The sequence below is a fragment of the Macrosteles quadrilineatus genome, unplaced genomic scaffold, assembly GCF_028750875.1.
Source record: "Macrosteles quadrilineatus isolate MER2022 unplaced genomic scaffold, UCM_ALF_1.0 Scaffold_2__2_contigs__length_208266976, whole genome shotgun sequence".
Lineage (NCBI taxonomy): Eukaryota > Metazoa > Arthropoda > Insecta > Hemiptera > Cicadellidae > Macrosteles > Macrosteles quadrilineatus.
In genome coordinates, this window is record NW_026542595.1 from 207,290,853 (window position 1) to 207,311,587 (window position 20,735).

The 20,735-nt window shown below is 35.0% G+C and overlaps 1 protein-coding gene across 2 annotated transcripts in view; it reads left to right on the forward strand.

The window, feature by feature from the left end:
* The first annotated feature begins 9,653 nt into the window (after positions 1-9,653).
* The window catches only part of LOC128985711 (uncharacterized), a 53,371-nt gene continuing 42,289 nt past the window's right edge, over positions 9,654-20,735 (forward strand). For both annotated transcript variants that reach the window (XM_054405513.1, XM_054405514.1), the window contains exon 1: positions 9,654-9,819. The gene's annotated coding sequence lies outside the window, so the exon portion shown is untranslated. The remainder of the gene's footprint in view (positions 9,820-20,735) is intronic.

The following is a 20,735-nucleotide window of genomic DNA, read 5'->3' on the forward strand; positions in this document are numbered from 1 at the left end:
GGATGCATGGTGTTCAAAAATATCCAGAGTCGAACACATGCCCAGGCTCGAGGAAGAACTACCGTACCAAACCAAGCTGAAGTTACTCAATCATCACATTCTGCCTCTTCTGACAATCTAACACGTCCTGACACTTCGTATGCGGAGGCAGTTAGCAACTCACGAGTAAGTAACAAAACTAAACCCAGCACAAGTTCTGATAATGTGAATGCACGCACGCCAAGTAATGCTTCTAGTGATGCATCCACAGAAAAGTTAACAAATACAATAACTTCATTCTTTGATCGGTTTGAAAAACTGTTTATGCAACAATCTCAACAAATAGGTTCCTTACTTGACCTACTTACAACTGTTCTTAAAAAGCTCAATTAATGGTGAAAACCTTGAAAATAGCCTTGTGGAATGCTAACGGCTTGGCACAGCGATGCCAAGAATTAAAACTGTTCATTGCTAAACATAAGTTGGACATTATTCTTATTTCTGAAACTCACTTTACTGATTTAAACTTTTGTAAAATTCCAAATTTCAGTCTATACAACACTAACCATCCTAGCAATAGAGCTCATGGAGGTTGTGCTATCTTGATTAAAAGTCATATCAAGCACCATGAATTGCCAAAATATCAGTTCGATTTCATCCAAAGTTCATCTGTTGTAGTGGAGTTTGAGACAGGCCCACTTACTATAAGTTCTATTTACTGCCCACCTAGACACAACATTACACACCAACAGTTTAATGATTTCTTCTGCACTTTAGGCTGTAAATTTTTGTCAGGAGGAGACTACAATGCCAAACATCCTACATGGGGCTCCCGTCTGGCAACTCCTAGGGGTCGACAACTATTGCAGTCAATCCAAGAACGGAACCTTGATACTCTATCGACAGGTGAACCGACATATTGGCCCTCTGATCGTCAAAAAATACCAGACCTTCTTGATTTTTTTGTTACAAAAGGTGTATCCCGAGATTTTGTGACAATCGAGCAATCTCTGGACCTTTCCTCAGACCACTCACCTGTAATTTTAACGATCGCTTCAAATGTTATATTTAAACCTATTCCACCACATTTGTGCAACAAAAATACAGATTGGAATTATTTTCGTGAATTAATGGATCAAAATTTAAAGATTTCTGTGTGTTTGAAGAGCGAAGAAGATTTAAATCTTGCTGTTGAACATTTCAACAAAACAGTTCAAGAATCCGCTTGGAGAGCAACTCCAGACCAGAATAAACATAATTTAAAATCAGGAATACACTATCCAATTGAAATTAATAGGAAAATAGCCGAAAAACGCCGACTCCGTAGAATATGGCAAAACTCTAGAGACCAGACGGATAAAAGAAATCTAAACAGGGCCACTCAACAACTGAAAAGGTTACTGTTTAAATTAAACAATGACAGATTTCAAGATTTCACATCAAACCTTTCTCCATCTGAAGCTAGTGACTACTCCCTTTGGAAAGTTACAACTTAAAACGTCCACAAATTTGCATTCCACCTATTCTAAAAGAAGACACCTTGGGCCAAAAATAACATCGAGAAAGCAGATGTATTTGCTTCATACTTCAAGGAAGTGTTCAAGCCATATAATATTAATTCAAATGTTGAGCAAGAAATTTTGGAATTCCTCGATTCTCCAAATCAACTTGATTTACCAATAAAATTGTTCACACCATCTGAAGTAGCTAAAGTAATAAAAGACGATTTAAACGGCAAAAAAGCCCCCGGTTATGATCTGATAACAGGTAAAGTGTTGAAAGAGCTTCCTAGAAAAGGAATAGTTTTCCTTACAGTACTTTTCAATGCAGTTTTACGCCTTGAATACTTCCCAATACAGTGGAAGGTTTCACAAATTGTTGTTATTCCGAAACCTGGTAAACCTTTAAATCAAGCATCCTCGTATCGGCCTATATCCCTTCTTCCTGTGGTTTCCAAAGTTTTTGAAAAACTTTTCTTAAAAAGACTCCAAATTATAATTGATGAAAAAGAATTGTTGCCTTCCCATCAGTTTGGATTCCGCCGAAGGCATTCTACCATTGAGCAAGTGCATAGAATAGTGAATGTAATCAAGGAAGATCTAGAAAATAAACGTTTTTGTTCATCTGCTTTTTTGGACGTAGCCCAGGCGTTTGATAAAGTCTGGCACACAGGATTATTGTTCAAAATTAAAACTTTGTTGCCCCATACATACTATGGAGTGTTGAAATCGTATTTGTCCAAACGCTTTTTTCAAATTAAATATCAAGATATAGTTACAGATGTGCATGAAATTGAATCAGGTGTACCACAAGGCAGTGTTCTTGGACCTATTTTGTATATTTTGTTCACTTATGACCTTCCAAGTACTCAGGGTATTACGGTTGCAACATTTGCAGACGACACTGCTTTTTTATCATCAAATCAGGATCCTATTCTGGCATCATCAAACCTTCAGGCTGCATTAGATGATTTGTCTCAGTGGCTACAGAATTGGAAAATTAAAGTAAATGAAACCAAATCCGTTCAAGTTACATTTACTATGTCTACAAGAACTTGTCCCCCAGTAACATTGAATAATGTCATGCTTCCACAATCCAACGAAGTTAAGTACCTTGGTATGCATCTCGACAGACGGCTTACATGGCATTCACACATTTGGAACAAACGACTTCATTTAAATTTAAAAACAAACAAACTAAATTGGCTCATTGGTCGAAATTCAAAATTATCTGTTGAAAATAAATTACTTTTATACAAAATTATATTGAAACCTATTTGGACCTACGGTATCCAACTCTGGGGAACCACTTCCAACTCAAACATAGAAATAGTTCAAAGGTTTCAATCGAAAACACTGAGAAAAATTTTACAAGCACCTTGGTTTGTCACAAATAAAGTAATTCATCAAGATACGAAATTACCCTATGTTAAAGAAGAAATAAAGAAACGAAGTGAAAAATACCAAAGAAAATTAGAAACCCATCCAAATTTCCTGGCTGTTAACCTCCTCGACAATAGTGAAGCTACATATAGGCTCAAAAGAGTTAATCCAATAGACCTTCCAAATCGTTTTTAGTTAAACTTTTTAAAAGTTTTTGTATGTTAGTGCACTTGATGGAGTGTAACTAACCCATGTTAAAATGGTTATTGAATTTACTTATTATTCTAGTATTGAATAGATTGTAAATAAATACTTGTTAAAAAAAAGTTCAAATTAGCTGCTGTCATATGCATAAACAAAATAATAATAGTGCTGCACCCTGTTGGGAAACATTATAACTTTTTAATGCTATTGCATAGTAACCAACTTGTAAAGTTGAAACAGCTGACTAAATTCTTTAATTCCCTTTAAATATGAATAGGTACTCAAGGTACATGGGGAACTACAGACCCACTGGGGCGGAGCCCGAAAGGATTTTTGAGATAAGAATATGCCTAAATGTTAATAGGGAATGTGAGCTATCATCATGCCAAATTTCAGCCTTATCCGTCCAGTAGTTTATGCGTGATTGAGCAACACACAAACATACACACAAACTCACCAACTTTCAGATTTATAATACTAGCTGTACCCGCGGGCTTCGCCCCGTTTAACTTCATAAGTATTCGCATGGCTCATTCACGTCCTGGTTGAAGTTCGTTCGCTACGCTCACTCACCTTTAGGTTGGAGCTCGTTCGCTGCGCTCACTTGCATTCAGGTTAGCTCGTTCGCTACGCTAACTCGCCTCCTGGTTGAAGTTCGTTCGCTACGCTCACTCACCTTTTGGTTGGAAATTAGCTGTTGTCATATATTTAAAAAAAAATTAATAGTGCTGCACCCTGTTGGTAATCCTTTTAACTTTTATGCTATTGAAAATCATAGAACAGAACCAACTTGTTTAATTGAAACAGCTGTTAACATTCATTAATTCCTTTTAAATATGAAAAATCATAAGATTAACATGGGGAACTACAGAGCCACTGGGGCGGAGCCCGAAAGGGTTTTTGAGATAAGAATATGCTTTAATGTTAATCGGGAATGTGAGCTATTATCATGCCAAATTTCAGCCCAATCCGTCCAGTAGTTTATGCGTGATTGAGCAACACACACACAAACACACACACAAACATACACACAAACATACACACAAACTCACAAACTTTCAGATTTATAATATTAGTAAGATTAGTAAGATTGCTAGCAATATTCTTTTGTTCATTGTTCCTATATATAAGCTACATATACAATAGACTAGCAAACTGTTTGATCTATGCCTATGTACACTGTACAGTGCTATGTACCAGCTTAAGTCCATATAGTAAATATAAATAAATAAATCTTTATTGTCACAATTATTCCAAGATTTCAGTCAAAGGCACTACGAAGAATAGTTGATGCCCCCGTGGTTTGTTTCGAATCGAACAATCCATGAAGATTTCAGAATACCTACAGTAATTGAAGAAATAGCAAGAATTAGCAAGAACTATCAAGAAAACTCGAAACCCACCTGAACAATATTGCCGTTAATTTGCTGGACAATAGTGATTTTCCCAACAGACTGAAAATTGTGAAAGTTCTTGAACTCCCATACCGATTTGTATAGTTTTAGTTATGACATGACTATTTAATTTTGCAAGATCTTTCACTGGGGAGATTCTTGGTCAAGGCACTTATTTATATTACCCCTTTTGCTAATTGTTCACAGTACTAAACAGATTGTAAAATAGAATGAAGTTAAAAAAAACGTTTACATAATATAGCAATGCCATAAAACAGGCGACATTGTCAAATATCCTCGTCCAATATACATAACTTAATACCCATAGTCTCCATATAGTCGTCGTGTAAATATCCATAGTCCATAATAACTAAATTACAAAGTAAAAGAAGAGTGTGTATTTTATTCCATGGTAAAGCTCAGGACCCTCCTTAACACTCACACTTGACGGTTTTCAGTTTTCACCGTACTGTTAAAAACGGTTTTGGCGACGGCAGAAACCCGTTTAGTCTTGCAACCGCGTGAGGCATCTGTTTCACATATAGGCTACCCGGGTGTTGAGTGTTGGGTGTCGTTTAGGTTTAAACGGAAATTGGATGAAGAAACATAATATGCACGGGTGCACCCTCGAAGAAGGCCGGCTGCCGGTCAATTGTGACTGTCACAGTTTAACAATCACACAACCGGCAACTGTCGTCTGTCATCCATCGAAACAGGATGTTGATTGATTGATTCTGTAGGGGCGGACCTTGTCCTGTAGCACGTCAGCCACAGATGGGCTTTTTGCGCTCCCCACATGGTACTTCAGAGTCCGTCAAACCTGAGTTGCTTAATGAACTTCAGCATCCTGTCTATATGAGCTCCTCCTGATGAGGATATGGTGTCTGCCACTTGTCATTGCACCAAGAGTACTGTCCCTACCTCGTTCAGAGCTGTGCAGTCGTAGAGTAGGTCTCCTATGATTGCACACATTTCCTACACACAGAGTCTCTATTGTGGATCCTCAAGCGATGCAGGTACAATTTCAGGAAACCATGGCCAGTGACCATTATTCCTGTTATCTGTCTGAGTTGCCTCCTGTCTCAACGTAGAGCATTGGAGGCGACCGTCTGAGAAGGGGAGAAGAGGGTGACCTTACTTACCCTGTGGTGCTGAAGTCTAACCCATCTTTTCCTGTGTTCCTCCTGAGCGGACTATTAGCCACTATAAGCTATGCCCCATTTTCACAATAATTATAAGTTATGGAAAAAATTGCAATTATAAGCTATAAAGCTATGCCTCCTTTTATAAGGTATGAACCGTCGCGTCGGGTCGGTTGGTCGGTTCGGTAGTCGCTCTCGAGACCAGTCGCAGTCGGAGTCGGTTCAGGGGCCCTATTTTTGAAATGGTTGACTGTTGAGTTGAGTGTCGAGTCATTCTATTTCCAATCGTTTCGTATTTTTGAAACGGTTGACGGTGGACTTATACAATGTTCAGAAAACTGTCAATCTCAATCAACCTGCTTCTACTTACCTGCTCAACAATTTTGCTGTACCCGAGGTCACCTTCAGATGGAAGCCAGTGAGCTGTGATGATGTCGCAAAGTTGATACTAAACATGAAAAGTGGAAATTCCAAAGACATATATGGTATCAATAGTGATTTTGTAAAGGAAGTGGCCCACTGTATAGTGGCACCACTTACACATTGCATAAATGATTGCTTCACTAGTGGTGTCTACCCCTTGTGCCTGAAATCCTCAAAAACTGTACCAATCTACAAGAAAGGTGACACAAGTTCTCCAGGAAGCTACCGGCCGATCTCTGTGGTGCCTTGTTTTTCCAAAATCGTTGAATCAGCAATGAAACACCAGGTAAACGATTTTTTTGAGACAAATTTTTTGTTTTCCAAATTTCAGTTTGGTTTTCGGAGAGGGCTGTCTACTGTGGATGCGGTCGAGAGCCTTGTACAGAAGGTCGTAGATGGTTTTGAAAACCACTCACACACTTTAACAACTTTATGTGACCTTACCAAGGCTTTCGATTGCGTTCCGCATGAGATACTCCTCACGAAATTAAGGCATTATGGCATTGTTGGTGTGGAGCTTAGCCTATTTCAATCTTACTTAGAAAATCGCTCGCAGAGAGTTTTGTTCAATAATGCCCTCTCTGACGTAGCTCTGATCAAAAGTGGAGTACCGCAGGGTTCGGTACTGGGCCCATTCTTGTTCCTTGTACATGTAAATGATCTCTCTTCAAACATAGATGTAAACTCAGTTGTCTTTGCAGATGATACAACCTTTTTTTGTACTGGTTCTAATGTAAATAGTCTTATATTGTTAATGAATAATGCTCTAAATGATGCTAACTCTTGGTTTGAAACAAATGGGTTGCTTTTGAATGACTCTAAAACTCAGAATATTTTATTCACTCTTGGTAAACCTGATCTTGAGCTTTTAGATGTGGAAAAATATGTCAAACTTCTGGGAATCTGGCTTGATTCTTCTCTCTCTTGGTCTTCCCATATTGAATCCCTGTGTGTTAGGCTCAACAGGGTAATTAATCTGTTAAGAAAACTTAGAAATCTTGTACCTAAGCCATATCTGAAGATATCTTATTATGCTTTTTTTAATGGCATCTTGAGTTATGGTCTGTTATTGTGGGGAAATGGAGCAGATGTCAAAAAACTTCTTGTGCTACAGAAAAAGGCCGTTAGGATTGTAAGTGGTGCGCCCTTGGATGCACATTGCAGGCCTCTGTTTCAGTCTGAACAAATACTGACTATTGTAAATATGTATATATTTGTCTGCTTGGTACGAGTTAAAACAAAACTAGAGAGTTACACGTGTAGAAGCTCGGTGCACTTGCATGTGACCAGAAACAGTAATCTGCTAGATTTACCTTTTGCGAGACTATCCAAATCAAAAAAGTGGTTTAGTAATGTAGGAATATCAATGTTTAATAAACTTCCTAGCACAGCACGTAATGTTAGCATGAGTAGGTTTAAGCATGTTTTGCATGAGTGGCTTGCTCAAAGGCCCTTTTATAGCCTAGAGAGTTATTTTCAGGAGGATTTTAGTAGCATGTTATTTTGACTTGCCAACAATTACTCAATGCCTGTAATTCTCTTATTTATTTGCATGTTGAGTATGACCATATGATCTGTATGAACAATTGTTGACCTTTTACTGTCTTGTTTCTGATAGGCTCGATGCTTGCATAGCTACATTTTTATTTTTTGATCTATTATGACTGCCCAGACAAATGTTTTGTCTATTCATGTTTTACCGGATCTAGTTTTATTTTCTTGGTTAAACTTGAACCTCATTTGTTGTTGACTTTGTCATATGCATGTACCTTGCAAATTACGGCAATAAAAAGTTTCTGATTTCTGATTTCTGATTTACAACCAAAACTACTCAACACCTATCGAGCTGTTGAGTGGAGGTTGACTGCACTTTCTTCTTCCTCTCTTTCGGCAAAAAATTACTCTTTTTGAGACGACGCCATATTGTTTTGTTATTGCTTTAATTTACTAATTGCGATTTAGAGGTTATGTATTCGTTGTCAATGTATTAGCACCCAATTATGCGATTGTTTTCTGTAGAATAATCGCATTTTAATTTTATTTACTGTGTCAATACTAGACTATTTAATCAAGGGTTTTATTCTTGTTGGAATGTTTGAAATACCTAGACTAGGCATACTAATTGAACTTATTATAGTATAGATTATTGTTATTAGACCTATGATTTAAGGTATTAAAGATTGTGGTAGAGAGAAACAATATCATAGTTTGTTTCAATACCATTCACCTAATAAAGGGATCAAATTAATTTAAGTTACGATATGCTTTCAGTGCAATGGCAAATAGCCGCTTTAACCTAAATAAAATAACAATTAAAAATAACATAAAACAAACCGATGAAGGAAACTAAAATAAGGTGATGTGTTCCGAAATAGAGACGAAGAAAGCAAATAATAATGTATTTAGGATGAGTGTAGGTGTGTAGGACCTAAATTAAAGTGCAGCCTATGCCTAAACTTATAATTAGCTACACCCTAAAACAAACATCCATAGTAAATTTTATTTTTAATACTTAAGTTTATTACTTTATTTAGTTTACTTTAGTTTATTACTTAAGTTAAGGTACTTTGCAATCACTAAGATTAAGCAAGACATAACCTCAATCTCAATCTCTCAAGAACGGAGTTGACAGTTTACCTCAGTGTCTCGAAATATGGCAGATTGAGATTAGCTGCCAGATTTTAGGGTCTGACTTAGGGGAGGTACAAATGAGGCATTTAGTTCAAAATTCCTCCGCGAACAGCGCTGTAGTAGTAGTAGAGAGCACTTTGGCAATGAAGGTTTACTAATCGCAAAAATAGTTCTGTTCATAAAATAAAATTATAAATTCCTCAAATTCAATTTTACTATTTTTTAATTATAAAATTAAACTATCATAACCTAACCGAACTAACCAAACTTGCTGATAAAGAAATAATATAACAAAAGTTTAGTAATCGGAAAAATAATTCTGTTTATTAAATAAAACTAGAAATTGCTCAATTAAAATTTTATAATGACTTAATAATAAAATTAAACTGTAATAACCAAACCAAACCAACCAAACTTGCTGATAATAAAAAAATATTGGACAAAAAGTTAACGCTACCAGCGGGATTCGAACCCGGGACCTACAGTATATCAGCCCGGCACGCTAACCAATAGACCACCGAGGCCGATGGCTGTTGAATGTTTTGTTAAGGTAATGGCGTTCCCTCAGCTAATAAGATCTCAGCTGTCATTGTAGCCTCTTCTATACCTCCCCTGAGTAAATACCCAGATTTTAGAGTAAGAAGAGGTTAAATCGAAGTCCGCAAAAACTCTGCATTGTGATTGGTTCAAAATGACGTCATCTGAATTTTTGACGGTCGTATGCTCTACATTTCCACCACGAGTCACTCAACTAGTGATTCCCAACTCGCTTCCCAACTGTTGGGTTTCAAAAATACCAAATCATGTTGTTGGTTGAGTTGAGTGCTGACGATCGACTCAACTGCCAACCATTTCAAAAATAGGGCCCCAGTACTCAACTCAGTACTACTCACTCCACTCCACTCGGTCTCGGTTCGGTTCGGTGGTGTGGTGGTGGTGTGGTGTGGTGGTATATATATAGTGAAGTGAAGTGAGGTTGAGAATGAGGTAGTGGACAGTGGTTGGAATGGTATGGTATCCGACAACAAATTCGTAAATAAGCAAATAACTTAAGCTTATTTCATAATACCATTGAGTTGATTGAATAGTTCAAATTGTTTTAGGGCAACCCTTTGATACCACACCACATTATTAGTCTACAATGTATGAAAATTAGTTGGAATTGTAAGTGTTGAACTTAATTTTATAGCTTAGGAATAGGCCTAGGCCAGATTAATTCCAAGATCAGTCCTAATAACTTAAGGAGTAGAACCTGCTTAGTATACTTGCCTTGGGTTGGGTTACTGAATCTTGCTTAAAGGGTGTATGGGCTAACTCATAATCTTATTCCTACTAAGTTTTTAAATCAATGGGCCTCCAGGGTAGGCCTATGTATGATTGAAATAATATGGTTAGGCTTATTTATAGGCCTAGGCCTAAGTTAAGTTGGAATTCTTGACTTTTTGAAACTTAACCTGCCAGTGAGTACCCCAGGATAACCTAGGCCTGAGTTATTCAAGAAGTGTTAGAAGCTGCTAGGCTATAACTTGTTGAATTCGCAGAGGATACGCGTCCGGTAGCAGGACGTGGATTAGGCGTCCAGCAGAAATACCTACTTGGGTCTTAAAATATTGGTAAAACTGAACTTATACTACTTATGTTATATTGAACTTTTTTTGCCTTATCTACCTAAATTAGACTATTTTAAGCACTTTTTACCATTGGCACTTTTGGGGGAAACGCCTATTTCACCCTGAAAAACGTGTTTGAAAATCAATAAAAATGCTAGGAATCTATGATTTTCATGTAAAACATTTTGGGTACAATTTCTTAACTGGACTAACTTATGCTAATATCTATTGAAACTATCAAATTCAAAATATTGTTTAATAATCGATATATTTACCAGCTATATAAGTTATAAAATTAAACTATCATAACCTAACCTAACCAACCAAACTTGCTGTTAGTGAAAACATCGAATGAAGGTTTACTAATAATCGGTATTATCATCGCTAAGTTAAGAAACTGTAGGTAGGTACCCAAGACCCAACTTATTTTTACTACGTGTCAATAACTTAATAGGACTACCGGTAACCTAACCTAGCATAGCATAACCAGGGTTTACCCAAAATCGGACATTTTGGCACATTGTAAACCTAAGCATGGGTTAGGTTGGGTTGGGTTAGGTTAGGTTAAGTTAGTATTTAATTTGGTTTACCCAAAAATGGGGTACCCTAATTTTTAATACCCTACTTTACTATTTTTCACGATTTTCAAACCTGGTTTCCTGGGTAAAAACGGCATTTGCCAAAAAAGTGTTTAAAATGGACTAGTAAAAAAACCCACCCTAAGTTAAAAAGAAAATTATCAAGCCCCAAAAATCATTGATTTCTAGCATTTTTCTTGATTTTCAAATGTGATTTTCAGGGTGAAATAGTCGTTTCCCCCAAAAGTGCCAATGGTAAAAAGTGCCCAAAATAGTCTAATTTAGGTAGATAAGGCAAAACAAGTTCAATATTTTAACATAAGTAGTATAAGTTCAGTTTTACCAAAATATTTAATAAGTTTCCTGTTGATTTCAGCTCTTTGCCTTTAAATGTATTCTCTGACAAACTGTTAAAGTGGTGCAAAATCAATCCAATGTATAAAATAGATGATTTTTTGATGATTCAAAAACAAGGATCTAGATTTTTAAAAAGTAACCTTTATTTATATGTTCTGTTTGACAAAATCTATTGTAATTTTGTAATTACTGAACGATGAATAAATTGTCTACTGTCATAACCTAACCTAACCAACCAAACTTGATGATAATGAAAAAAATTAAATGAAATGAAGGTTCAATTCTCTTCATAACATAAAATTATAAATGCCAAAAATTCTAACAAAAGATGTACACTTAAGAAGAAATTACATTCAAAGCAAAATCTGTGACAAAAAGTTAAAGAAACCGATGGGTTTCGAACCAGAGACCTCTTGGATAGGCTATCAGCCGAGCACTCTATCCACTACACCACGAACAACGCTGGCCGAACATCGTATCGTTGTGGTAATGGCGTTCCGGGACCCCACAACCCGGTGACGTCACTACCGGACGCCTAATCCACGTCTGGTTACCGGACGCGTATCCTCTGTGTATTGAATTTGTCCTCGTCAAATAATTATTTTAGTCTAGGCCTTTGTATTTGGGATCTTGTGAAACATCTTGGTGCACATTTGGGCCTAAGTTAACTTAGGCTACTTGTGCAATTTTGTTCTCTAAAATGAGATTTAATCCTTTGAGTGCCGCGCAACGATATACCGTATCGTTTGCACAACATCTGAAAAATAAGTTACTTCACAACGATATTATCGTTGTCGGTAGTCTTACCAAAAAATACATTGCAATGATAAGTTAAGTAGCCTATATCGGGCCGGTGCGATTTTCAATCATGTGAGAAAGGGCATATCGGTTGACTTTGTTGTTATTTTAAAACAACGATGATTTCAATCGATTTCTCATACGATCAAGGCACGATAAGTTATATCATTCCATGGCACTTTTGGGATGAAAATTTATACTTTTACAGATTTTTATTCTTGTGCACTACGCTTTGCCCCCACGGAAAGTCTGGCACTTTTCAGACATAGCTTACCTAGTAAAAAAAGTCTGGCACTTTTCGTAAAGTAGGTACCAAAATAAATTTCTAGCACCCAAAGGGTTTTAATTTACTTAACTTAAGTTTACTTAGGCCTAATAATGAAGATGGATATATCATTGTGTTATACCATTATTTTTCACCGCTGATGAATATTTCTCAAGATAAAACTTATCACCTTAAAAACATACAACATTACAATAAACAAGGTAGGATGGATTACATTTACAAGTGGAATGAAACTGTGGGTAACTAAGCCTACAGCTGACTGTTTTCAACCATACGACAAGCAACTGGAAGTAACAACTTTTGAATATTAACTCACTCTGATTCTATCATCGGCATTATGCCTAGTGACGTCATTTTACTTCACTGCAACTAGAACTCAAAACAAAAATACTCATACTTATACGTGCTGTGTAGTGCTAGTCTGCTATGCCGTTACAAGTCCAGGTTAAGTGAAGAGAGTAACATGGTTGATGAGAAGAAGAACATCGTTGATTAAACATGATAGCATAGTTGTAGAAACATTTCAAGTGATTCTGTAGTCAATAATGTTTTCTATAATAGTAATTTCGTCACATTATAGAGATATAGATGGACTGGTGGACTAATTACATACTGTAGTTCTTATTTAGGTATGTCAGGGTGGTAGGTCGTGCTGTATGTGAATTGGTGACTGCATTAAGTGTTTTGAAGTTACCGTAGGTTAGATTAGGAAGGTAAAGTTTCTAGGTTATATGTATCGAGTTGTTAGTTTATGTCGCCTGCAGACTGTTTTTGTAAAATTAAAATCCTGAGAAAAACACTTCAAATAACTAGGCCTATTTCAAAAAAAGATATAGGCCTAGGCAAGCAGCAGCCGGCACAAAAAAATTAATTGCCCTGCTCCAGATTATCCTAAAAAAATTCAGCTGTTTTGTGTTCTTCTCACCATCAAGCCTTTAAAAGTTACTTGTATAGGCCTATAGTTTACTTTACTTTTCCCGCAGTTATTACCCTTCTACACTATAATACAAGTTACACAGTTTTACAGTAGGCTTTGCTAATCTGTACTTAACTCAACAATACACAGATTCATTATATTTTTTATGTAGGCTATGTAGAATATATAAATTGTATAATAAAAGGTAATAGGCCATCTATACTTATTATATAAAAATCTAATGGTGTCTGTCTGTATGTGTATTACTAATAGGTGAAAAAACTACTGAACCAACTGGGCTTAAATTTTACAAAAATATAGCTACCATACCAAGGACCATTATAGGACTATTCACCTTTCGATACTTACCGTAGGCTTTGCCCCTTTGGATTTAAAAGTTCTGAGGTGAACATTTTAAAAGTAAATATTGATTGGTCTCCATGGCTGTGATGAGAAAACTAACAGTGTTTGTTTACATTTGCTTTGACATTTAAATATAAACAAGAAGAACTGCTAAACTGTATATTTCACAATTTCAGACAGCTGATACAAAGAAATTAAATATAATATTTTCCATAAATATGAAGTAGGTTTATTTTAATCTAACCTTTTATGATGGATTATTTATTCTAAAACTATGTCAATGATTATATAAAAAAAGATTTTATAACCGTTGCTGTATCAACTCCGGCTCTGCTTTGGATTTTTTAAAGCGTCTTAAGTTAATAATCTTAAGTGAAAATAATGTTATTGATATGTTTTCATGGAAACAGTATGAAAATTACAATGTATAGATGTTTTGTATGAATTTGGAGGCTACTTTAAATAAATTCTAACTGCTTCACATGTTAGATTAACTTAACATAACTTGCACATCACATTGTGTTTTATATGTATATTTAGGTAAATTAAGTTATTGTGTTTTGCTAAACCTATGCTTAAATTAAACTAAAGAATATCATCAATAACTATTGTCGTTGATTTTTGTTTTCTAAAATATGTTGAATATGTGTAACTATATTTAATTATCAAATGGTAATACAAAATACTCTTATTTTATCTTAACATAGCTTTCAGTTCACATTTACTTTATTTGATACATTTATTATTTGTGTTTTGTTTTGCCACACCACTGATTAAATTAAACCAAGGACAATATAATAAAACTAAGCAGTACACATAGTGTTCTTTTGTTTCTAAAATCAATGAAATATCTGTTACTATGTTTTCTTAATGGTAAGTGTGAAAATGTAAAGGCAAGGGACGATGGAACTGATTAAAAGAACTGGTTTGTTGTTTGTTGATATTTTTGTATTGTAGAATCAGAGATGCAATTAAACATATACTGTATTTGCTATTATATTTTTTAGTCCTTGATGCTTTGATAATCATATTAGTTTTGTCTGCTGTCTTTAATGCTAAATTATTTGTTTGAAATTTTTTATAGTACCTATAGATATATTTTTTCTATGTTTCTTTAATATTTCAAAAGACTGTATTGATAAGGCACAGCAATATTTCTAAAGTTTATAACAGCTGACTTAGTTTTAGCTAATGATTTATTGTGAGTGAAAAAACTGAAGATGAAAGGATTTGTGATTTAATATAAAGAAGAGTTTAATATAAAGATATTTAAATTTAATAATTAGTATTTTTGCAACTTCAAAATTGAAATTTAAAATGTCAATAATAAATTAAAAGATGTGTAATTAAGGGAGATGAAGGTAAATCTGGTAATTAAATCATGTATGTCAAAGTTTTACTCAAAGACTAGCTGTAACCCGCGGGCTTTGCCCCGTTTAACTTCTTAATTTTCAAGATGATCTCGTTCGCATGGCTCAATCACGTCCTGGTTGAAGTTCGTTCGCTACGCTCACTCACCTTTAGGTTGGAGCTCGTTCGCTACGCTCACTCACCTTTAGGTTGGAGCTCGTTCGCTGCGCTCACTTGCCTTCAGGTTAGCTCGTTCGCTACGCTCACTTGCCTTCAGGTTAGCTCGTTCGCTACGCTCACTCACCTTTTTGGTTGCAAATTAGCTGTTGTCATAAATGTAAAAGAAATAATAGTGCTGCACCCTGTTGGTAATCCTTGTAACTTTAATGCTATTGAACATCATAGAACAGAACCAACTTGTTTAATTGAAACAGCTGTTAAGATTCATTAATTCCATTTCTCATAAGGTTAACATAGGAAACTCCAGAGCCACTGGGGCGGAGCCTATTGGACGGATCACGAAATTGATGGTGTATAAACCTATTCCATGACATTCTACACGTATGTACCAAGTTTCGTGGCAATCGGTTCAGCGGTGTCCGAGTTTATCACCCCCAAACAAACAAACAAACAAATATATATACAAACATCCTCTTTTATAGATATAGATTTGGTCAGTTTTTCTCATATCAGCCTACACAAAACTAAAATGATGGTATCCACCACCTACTTACCAGATTTAAAAGTCATAACTTAAACGTTTCTATTAAGGCCATAAAAGTTGAATTTTGTTTCTAAAAGCGTTGGCGGATGTGTAACTATTATGCAAGAGATAAAGATTAAAATGTTTATATTTTATGTCCTCTTCCCGTTGCAAAGCACGGGTACAACAGCTAGTACTAAATAAATCTAAATGTTTGTGAACATAACATAATCTGTGATTTTTAATATTTATGGCTAGGGCCTAAGTTTATGAGGGCACACTTTCACAGCTATAGGTCTATCCACCTAATTTGTTACGGAATTCTCATCTTTTGCCCCAGAAGGGATTTTTAAACTATTATTAGGCCTATGTCATTTTTATAACCAAACAGTTTACCAGTGTCTAGATGATCCAAACCCCGCTGCTAATCCAATGTTCATCTATTTCTTAGGAAAAGGTTAACTGTATATTTATATAGTCTAAATTAAAAATAGCCTCTGTTGGTAAAAAAATGCTAACCAGGATGTCCAAATGAATTGGAAAATTAAAAACTGAAAATCGTTATTATTAGGCTATTATTAGGCCTATGTCATTTTTATAACCAAACAGTTTACCAGTGTCTAGATGATCCAAACCCCGCTGCTAATCCAATGTTCAACTATTTCTTAGGAAAAGGTTAACTGTATATATTTATATAGTCTAAATTAAAAATAGCCTCTGTTGGTAAAAAAATGCTAACCAGGATGTCCAAATGAATTGGAAAATTAAAAACTGAAAACCGTTAGCCAATGTAGATAAGCGGAACGAAATTTGGAATATACGACAATTGCCCATGGCCTATTGTCCATTTAGTAATTATGTAATTTATCTTTTAAAGTCATTATGTAGAAGAATGTGGTCATGATTGATAGACACAGAACATGTTTCCGCGATCGTGAAAGAAGATGACTTTTTCAGTGTGACGGAGGAAATGATAATGATTTTACCGTGATCATAGGAGTTGATCATTATGTTATTGTGGTCTTAGGCGATCACCCTGGTTTCGAGATCGTAGAAGTAATTGTATGGCTATTCTTAGTCTTTCAAATACATTGTTATAAGCTTATGATCCAATTTGAATGCATTTTTAGCCAATTGGAACGATTTAGTAAATACTATCAAGAATTATGACAATAATTAATTTATACATTTATCAAATTATGCAGTATACAAAAATTAACCTACATGAATTTAACATAAGACAAGATTTTCATTCTCATAATACAAGGAATAAACTACAGTTAGATATAACAGCTCATAGACTTAAAAAAGTAGCAATAGTCATAGACTAAACTGCATTAATTTTTTTAATAAATTTGCCATAAATAGGCCAGAACAGTATCCTTCAAGATATGCAAATATAAATTATGTGAATGGTTGATAAGTAATCCTTTCTATGGCATCCATGAATTTCTAGAAACAAAAGTTGATATTGAATTTTGATGTGCATCTACATGATCCATATTCTCTAGATATGTTGTATTTTAATTAACTAAGTATTTTGTAAAACTTTGTATTTTATTTGTTAATTTGGAATATTTTGTATGTGTTTTGACTATGTCTATTCCTTTGTACAAAGAAAGGTCAATGGCAATAAAACTCTTGATTCTTGATTGTTGAACGCAAAATATCATTTTTAAAAAAGGAATGGACGGGAATGTTGCTGAAAGTCAACAGTCCCGGAAGATCAAATAATTTATACCTGTGCCGCTAGGTCAAAAACTACAATGTTTGCAGTGTCTGTAGATCAAAAGTCCCAGTAAGTCAAATAGTACAGTCCGAGCTAAAAACGTGGTCTATGTTAAAGCAATTGACTTATTGGGAATTTGACCTAATGCAACAGCAGTTTTAATATAACGAAATACGGTAAAATACAAGTTCAGTTTCGCTGAGTCAACAGTGCCGGAAGATCAAAAGCAGTAAAAGTGAACGTCGATTCAGTGTAAAGTAGACCTCCTGCAACGCTTACTACACCAACAAAACTTGCTTTTAGTTACTTCGTGTTTTGTCATAATTAGAATAGAGCTAAAATTATCATATTTGGTACATAGCTTATCTATTAATGCTTCTTGCCGTTGCCAACTGTTTGGTCAACACTGTAAATAGGTATAGTTTATGTAATGAAAAGCCTTTCGTCAAAATTTGTGGCATAAAATACACGCAAGGACGATCTGAAAATTTCTGGTTATTATATACGTTTGTAAAAGGAGATCCATTTAATTTTAGAACTATTATATAAGTTATAATGTAGTCTACACATAAACTGTGTAAATGTATTACGCCTCGGAAGGGTTGTAACCTGTCCAAACTATCATATATTAAAACGTAAATATGGTTTTTTCACATTCTGAATCAACCAGTCGACGGATTTTCATTATTTTTGTGTTGAAAGAAAGATAATTTTGAGAACTAGGGAATGTCAAAGCCATAATTATAAATAAGGGTCCCAGTTTTTTAGAAATTAAGTTTTAATTTTTTTAAAGTCTAGCAGCCGACGCTAACCTTCTAAGCCAGCTTTTAGTACAATATAATTTGCTTAGCATAACAGCTGTAAACATTCAGCATTTGTGACACAAATTCAGCATTTGGAAACAAATTTAAAGACATATTTAGAGTTGACTTATTTATACTATGTGTAATGCTGACCATTGATACATTCAATTCCTAGGTATGAGGATGGCAGATTATTTAAATTTGCATAGAAAAATAGTAGGATGTTCAAATTATTTTTTAAAGGAATCTTTGTAATCATCGATTTGTTTTAGTCCCATATAATTTGTTTTAACTAACAGCTGGTTGAATGTAATATTGTTCTATATAACTATTAGGTTTTTGGCGAATTTCCCATATAGGGAATAAGCTATTACCGTAGTACTTATGGTAACACCTGGACCCGGGACCGATTTAATTTTTCGTTTTGAGGTCCCCAGAGGCCAAAAACACCATCCGTTCAAATTCATATATACAGGGTGATCAACTCAAGGAGGCCACCATTGGGAAGTCGGAAACGGTAAGAATTAGAGAAAACATTAAATGGGGGACATTCCTTTATTTTTTGTGGCAGTTAAAAATATGATTTTAGTTTTTTTATCATGTTTTCGGATAGAATATGCAATTTAAAAACTTTTTTAGCCTTGACACTTTTTCGATAAACCCACTCGTTTAGGAGTACAGCCTATGGAAAAATGACTTCCGGTGTACATTTTACATCATGTAGCTCCTAAACGAGTAAGTTTAGAGCAAAATTGCAAAAAGTAAATTAGTCTTAGAATTGCATCTTCATTCCTTAAAGACTATAAAATAAAAAGTTTTCCACTTTTCAAGTTTGCCGCCATTTTTTTAAATAATATAATTTATATTTTTAATTAATTTTATGGTCTTTTTGGAATGTGGATGCAATTGTAAGACTTTTTTACTTCTTATATTTTTGTTTTAAACTTACTTGTTTAGGAGCTACATGATTTAATATGTACACCGGAAGTCATTTTCCATAGGCTGTAACTCCTAAACGAGTGGGTTTATCGAAAAAATGTCAAGGATAAAAAAAGTTTTAAAATTGTTTTGAAGTTGTTCGATAAGAAATTTCAATTTTGGCCGCCATTTTGGAAAATGGCGGCTGAATTTCAAACGGCTAAAATCATATTTTAAACTGCCACAAAAAAATAAAGGAATGTCTTCCATTTTAAGTTTTCTCTAATTTTTACCGTTTCCGATATCCCAATGGTGGCCTCCTTGAGTTGATCACCCTGTATAGCCTATATTTATTTATTTATATATTTTTCCTGGGGGGAACCCCAAGACCCCCTCCTTTTTGGGGGGTATTCCAGGCCCCCGGTGACCCCCCCCCCCCCCCAAAATATATGTCTAGGAGCGACCTTGTCTTCTTTACCTATAAAACACATGGGATACAGCCTTTTCTTCACTGATCACGTAATGCGTGATTTTCTATAAAGTCTTGGAAAAATAAAAGGTAAAATAGATAGAATAAAGGTGTACTGTATGTGGCTTACACACAAATATTTATCAAACTGTGTGATATTTTGTTATTGCAATGAACAATTTGGGAGTATCGTATTGTTTAAGTCGATGGAAAATCTCTGTTGATCCTGTTTTACAAGCAAACCAAAAAGATACATTAGTCACCACTCTATGCGACATATTCTAACCAGAAAATTGTAATCGTATGATTCTATAAGCATTGATAGGATTGCAAAGTACTTCACAAACATTATTTCAAGGGTAATAACAGTCACAATTTCCGCCGACTTTAAAAGAGTCAACTAAACTACTATACTAATGGACACACAACTAAATGAAACAACTAATGGAACAACTCACGATGTACATATAACAGTTCGATATAAGCATTGAGTATACACGTCAGTGGATACGTGTATACCGTACCCAATGATATAAGCAACGGTTCTTGCAATTTATTGCTTATTGTTTTTTAGAGTTGTTTTCGGACTTACTCTGTTTTCGGACGTACTCACACTCGTATAAGGTTGTCCACGTTTGTCATTGATAATGTAGCCATGTTACATGGTTACACTCGTTGTCAAGAATATGGTTACAAGTTTTCCGTCTGTTTTTGAATAGCGATACATTTTTTCACATACTTAAGAACCACCTGATTTCGTGCATTACATGTTCGTCTCAATTTTAATTGCTTTAGTAGGCATTATTTTGGTTGATGAGGACTTCAATCGGTCCTTTCAATGATAGCTCATGAAATATAGTACTTTGTCCATTAATTTTATTGTTTGGTAAAATGGATTAAATTATCCTGCAAACCCAAATAGAAATAGTAAATATAGTATTTGAAACAAATCAGTAACATGTTAATAATGTAACCTACATTATTTCCTTGAATTGCATAACAGCAATTAACTGGGCTGATCCTAATATAAATAAATCAATATGTTGTTCATAGGCATAACATGGGTTCATAACATGAGCCGCTGGGGCTGAGCCCAAGGGATTTAAAAATGTAAGGTTGGTTTGCAAATGTACGTGACACGCTCTTTCTAATGAGACATGAATGGTCAAAATCACCTAAGAAATTCGGAGGAGTTCAACG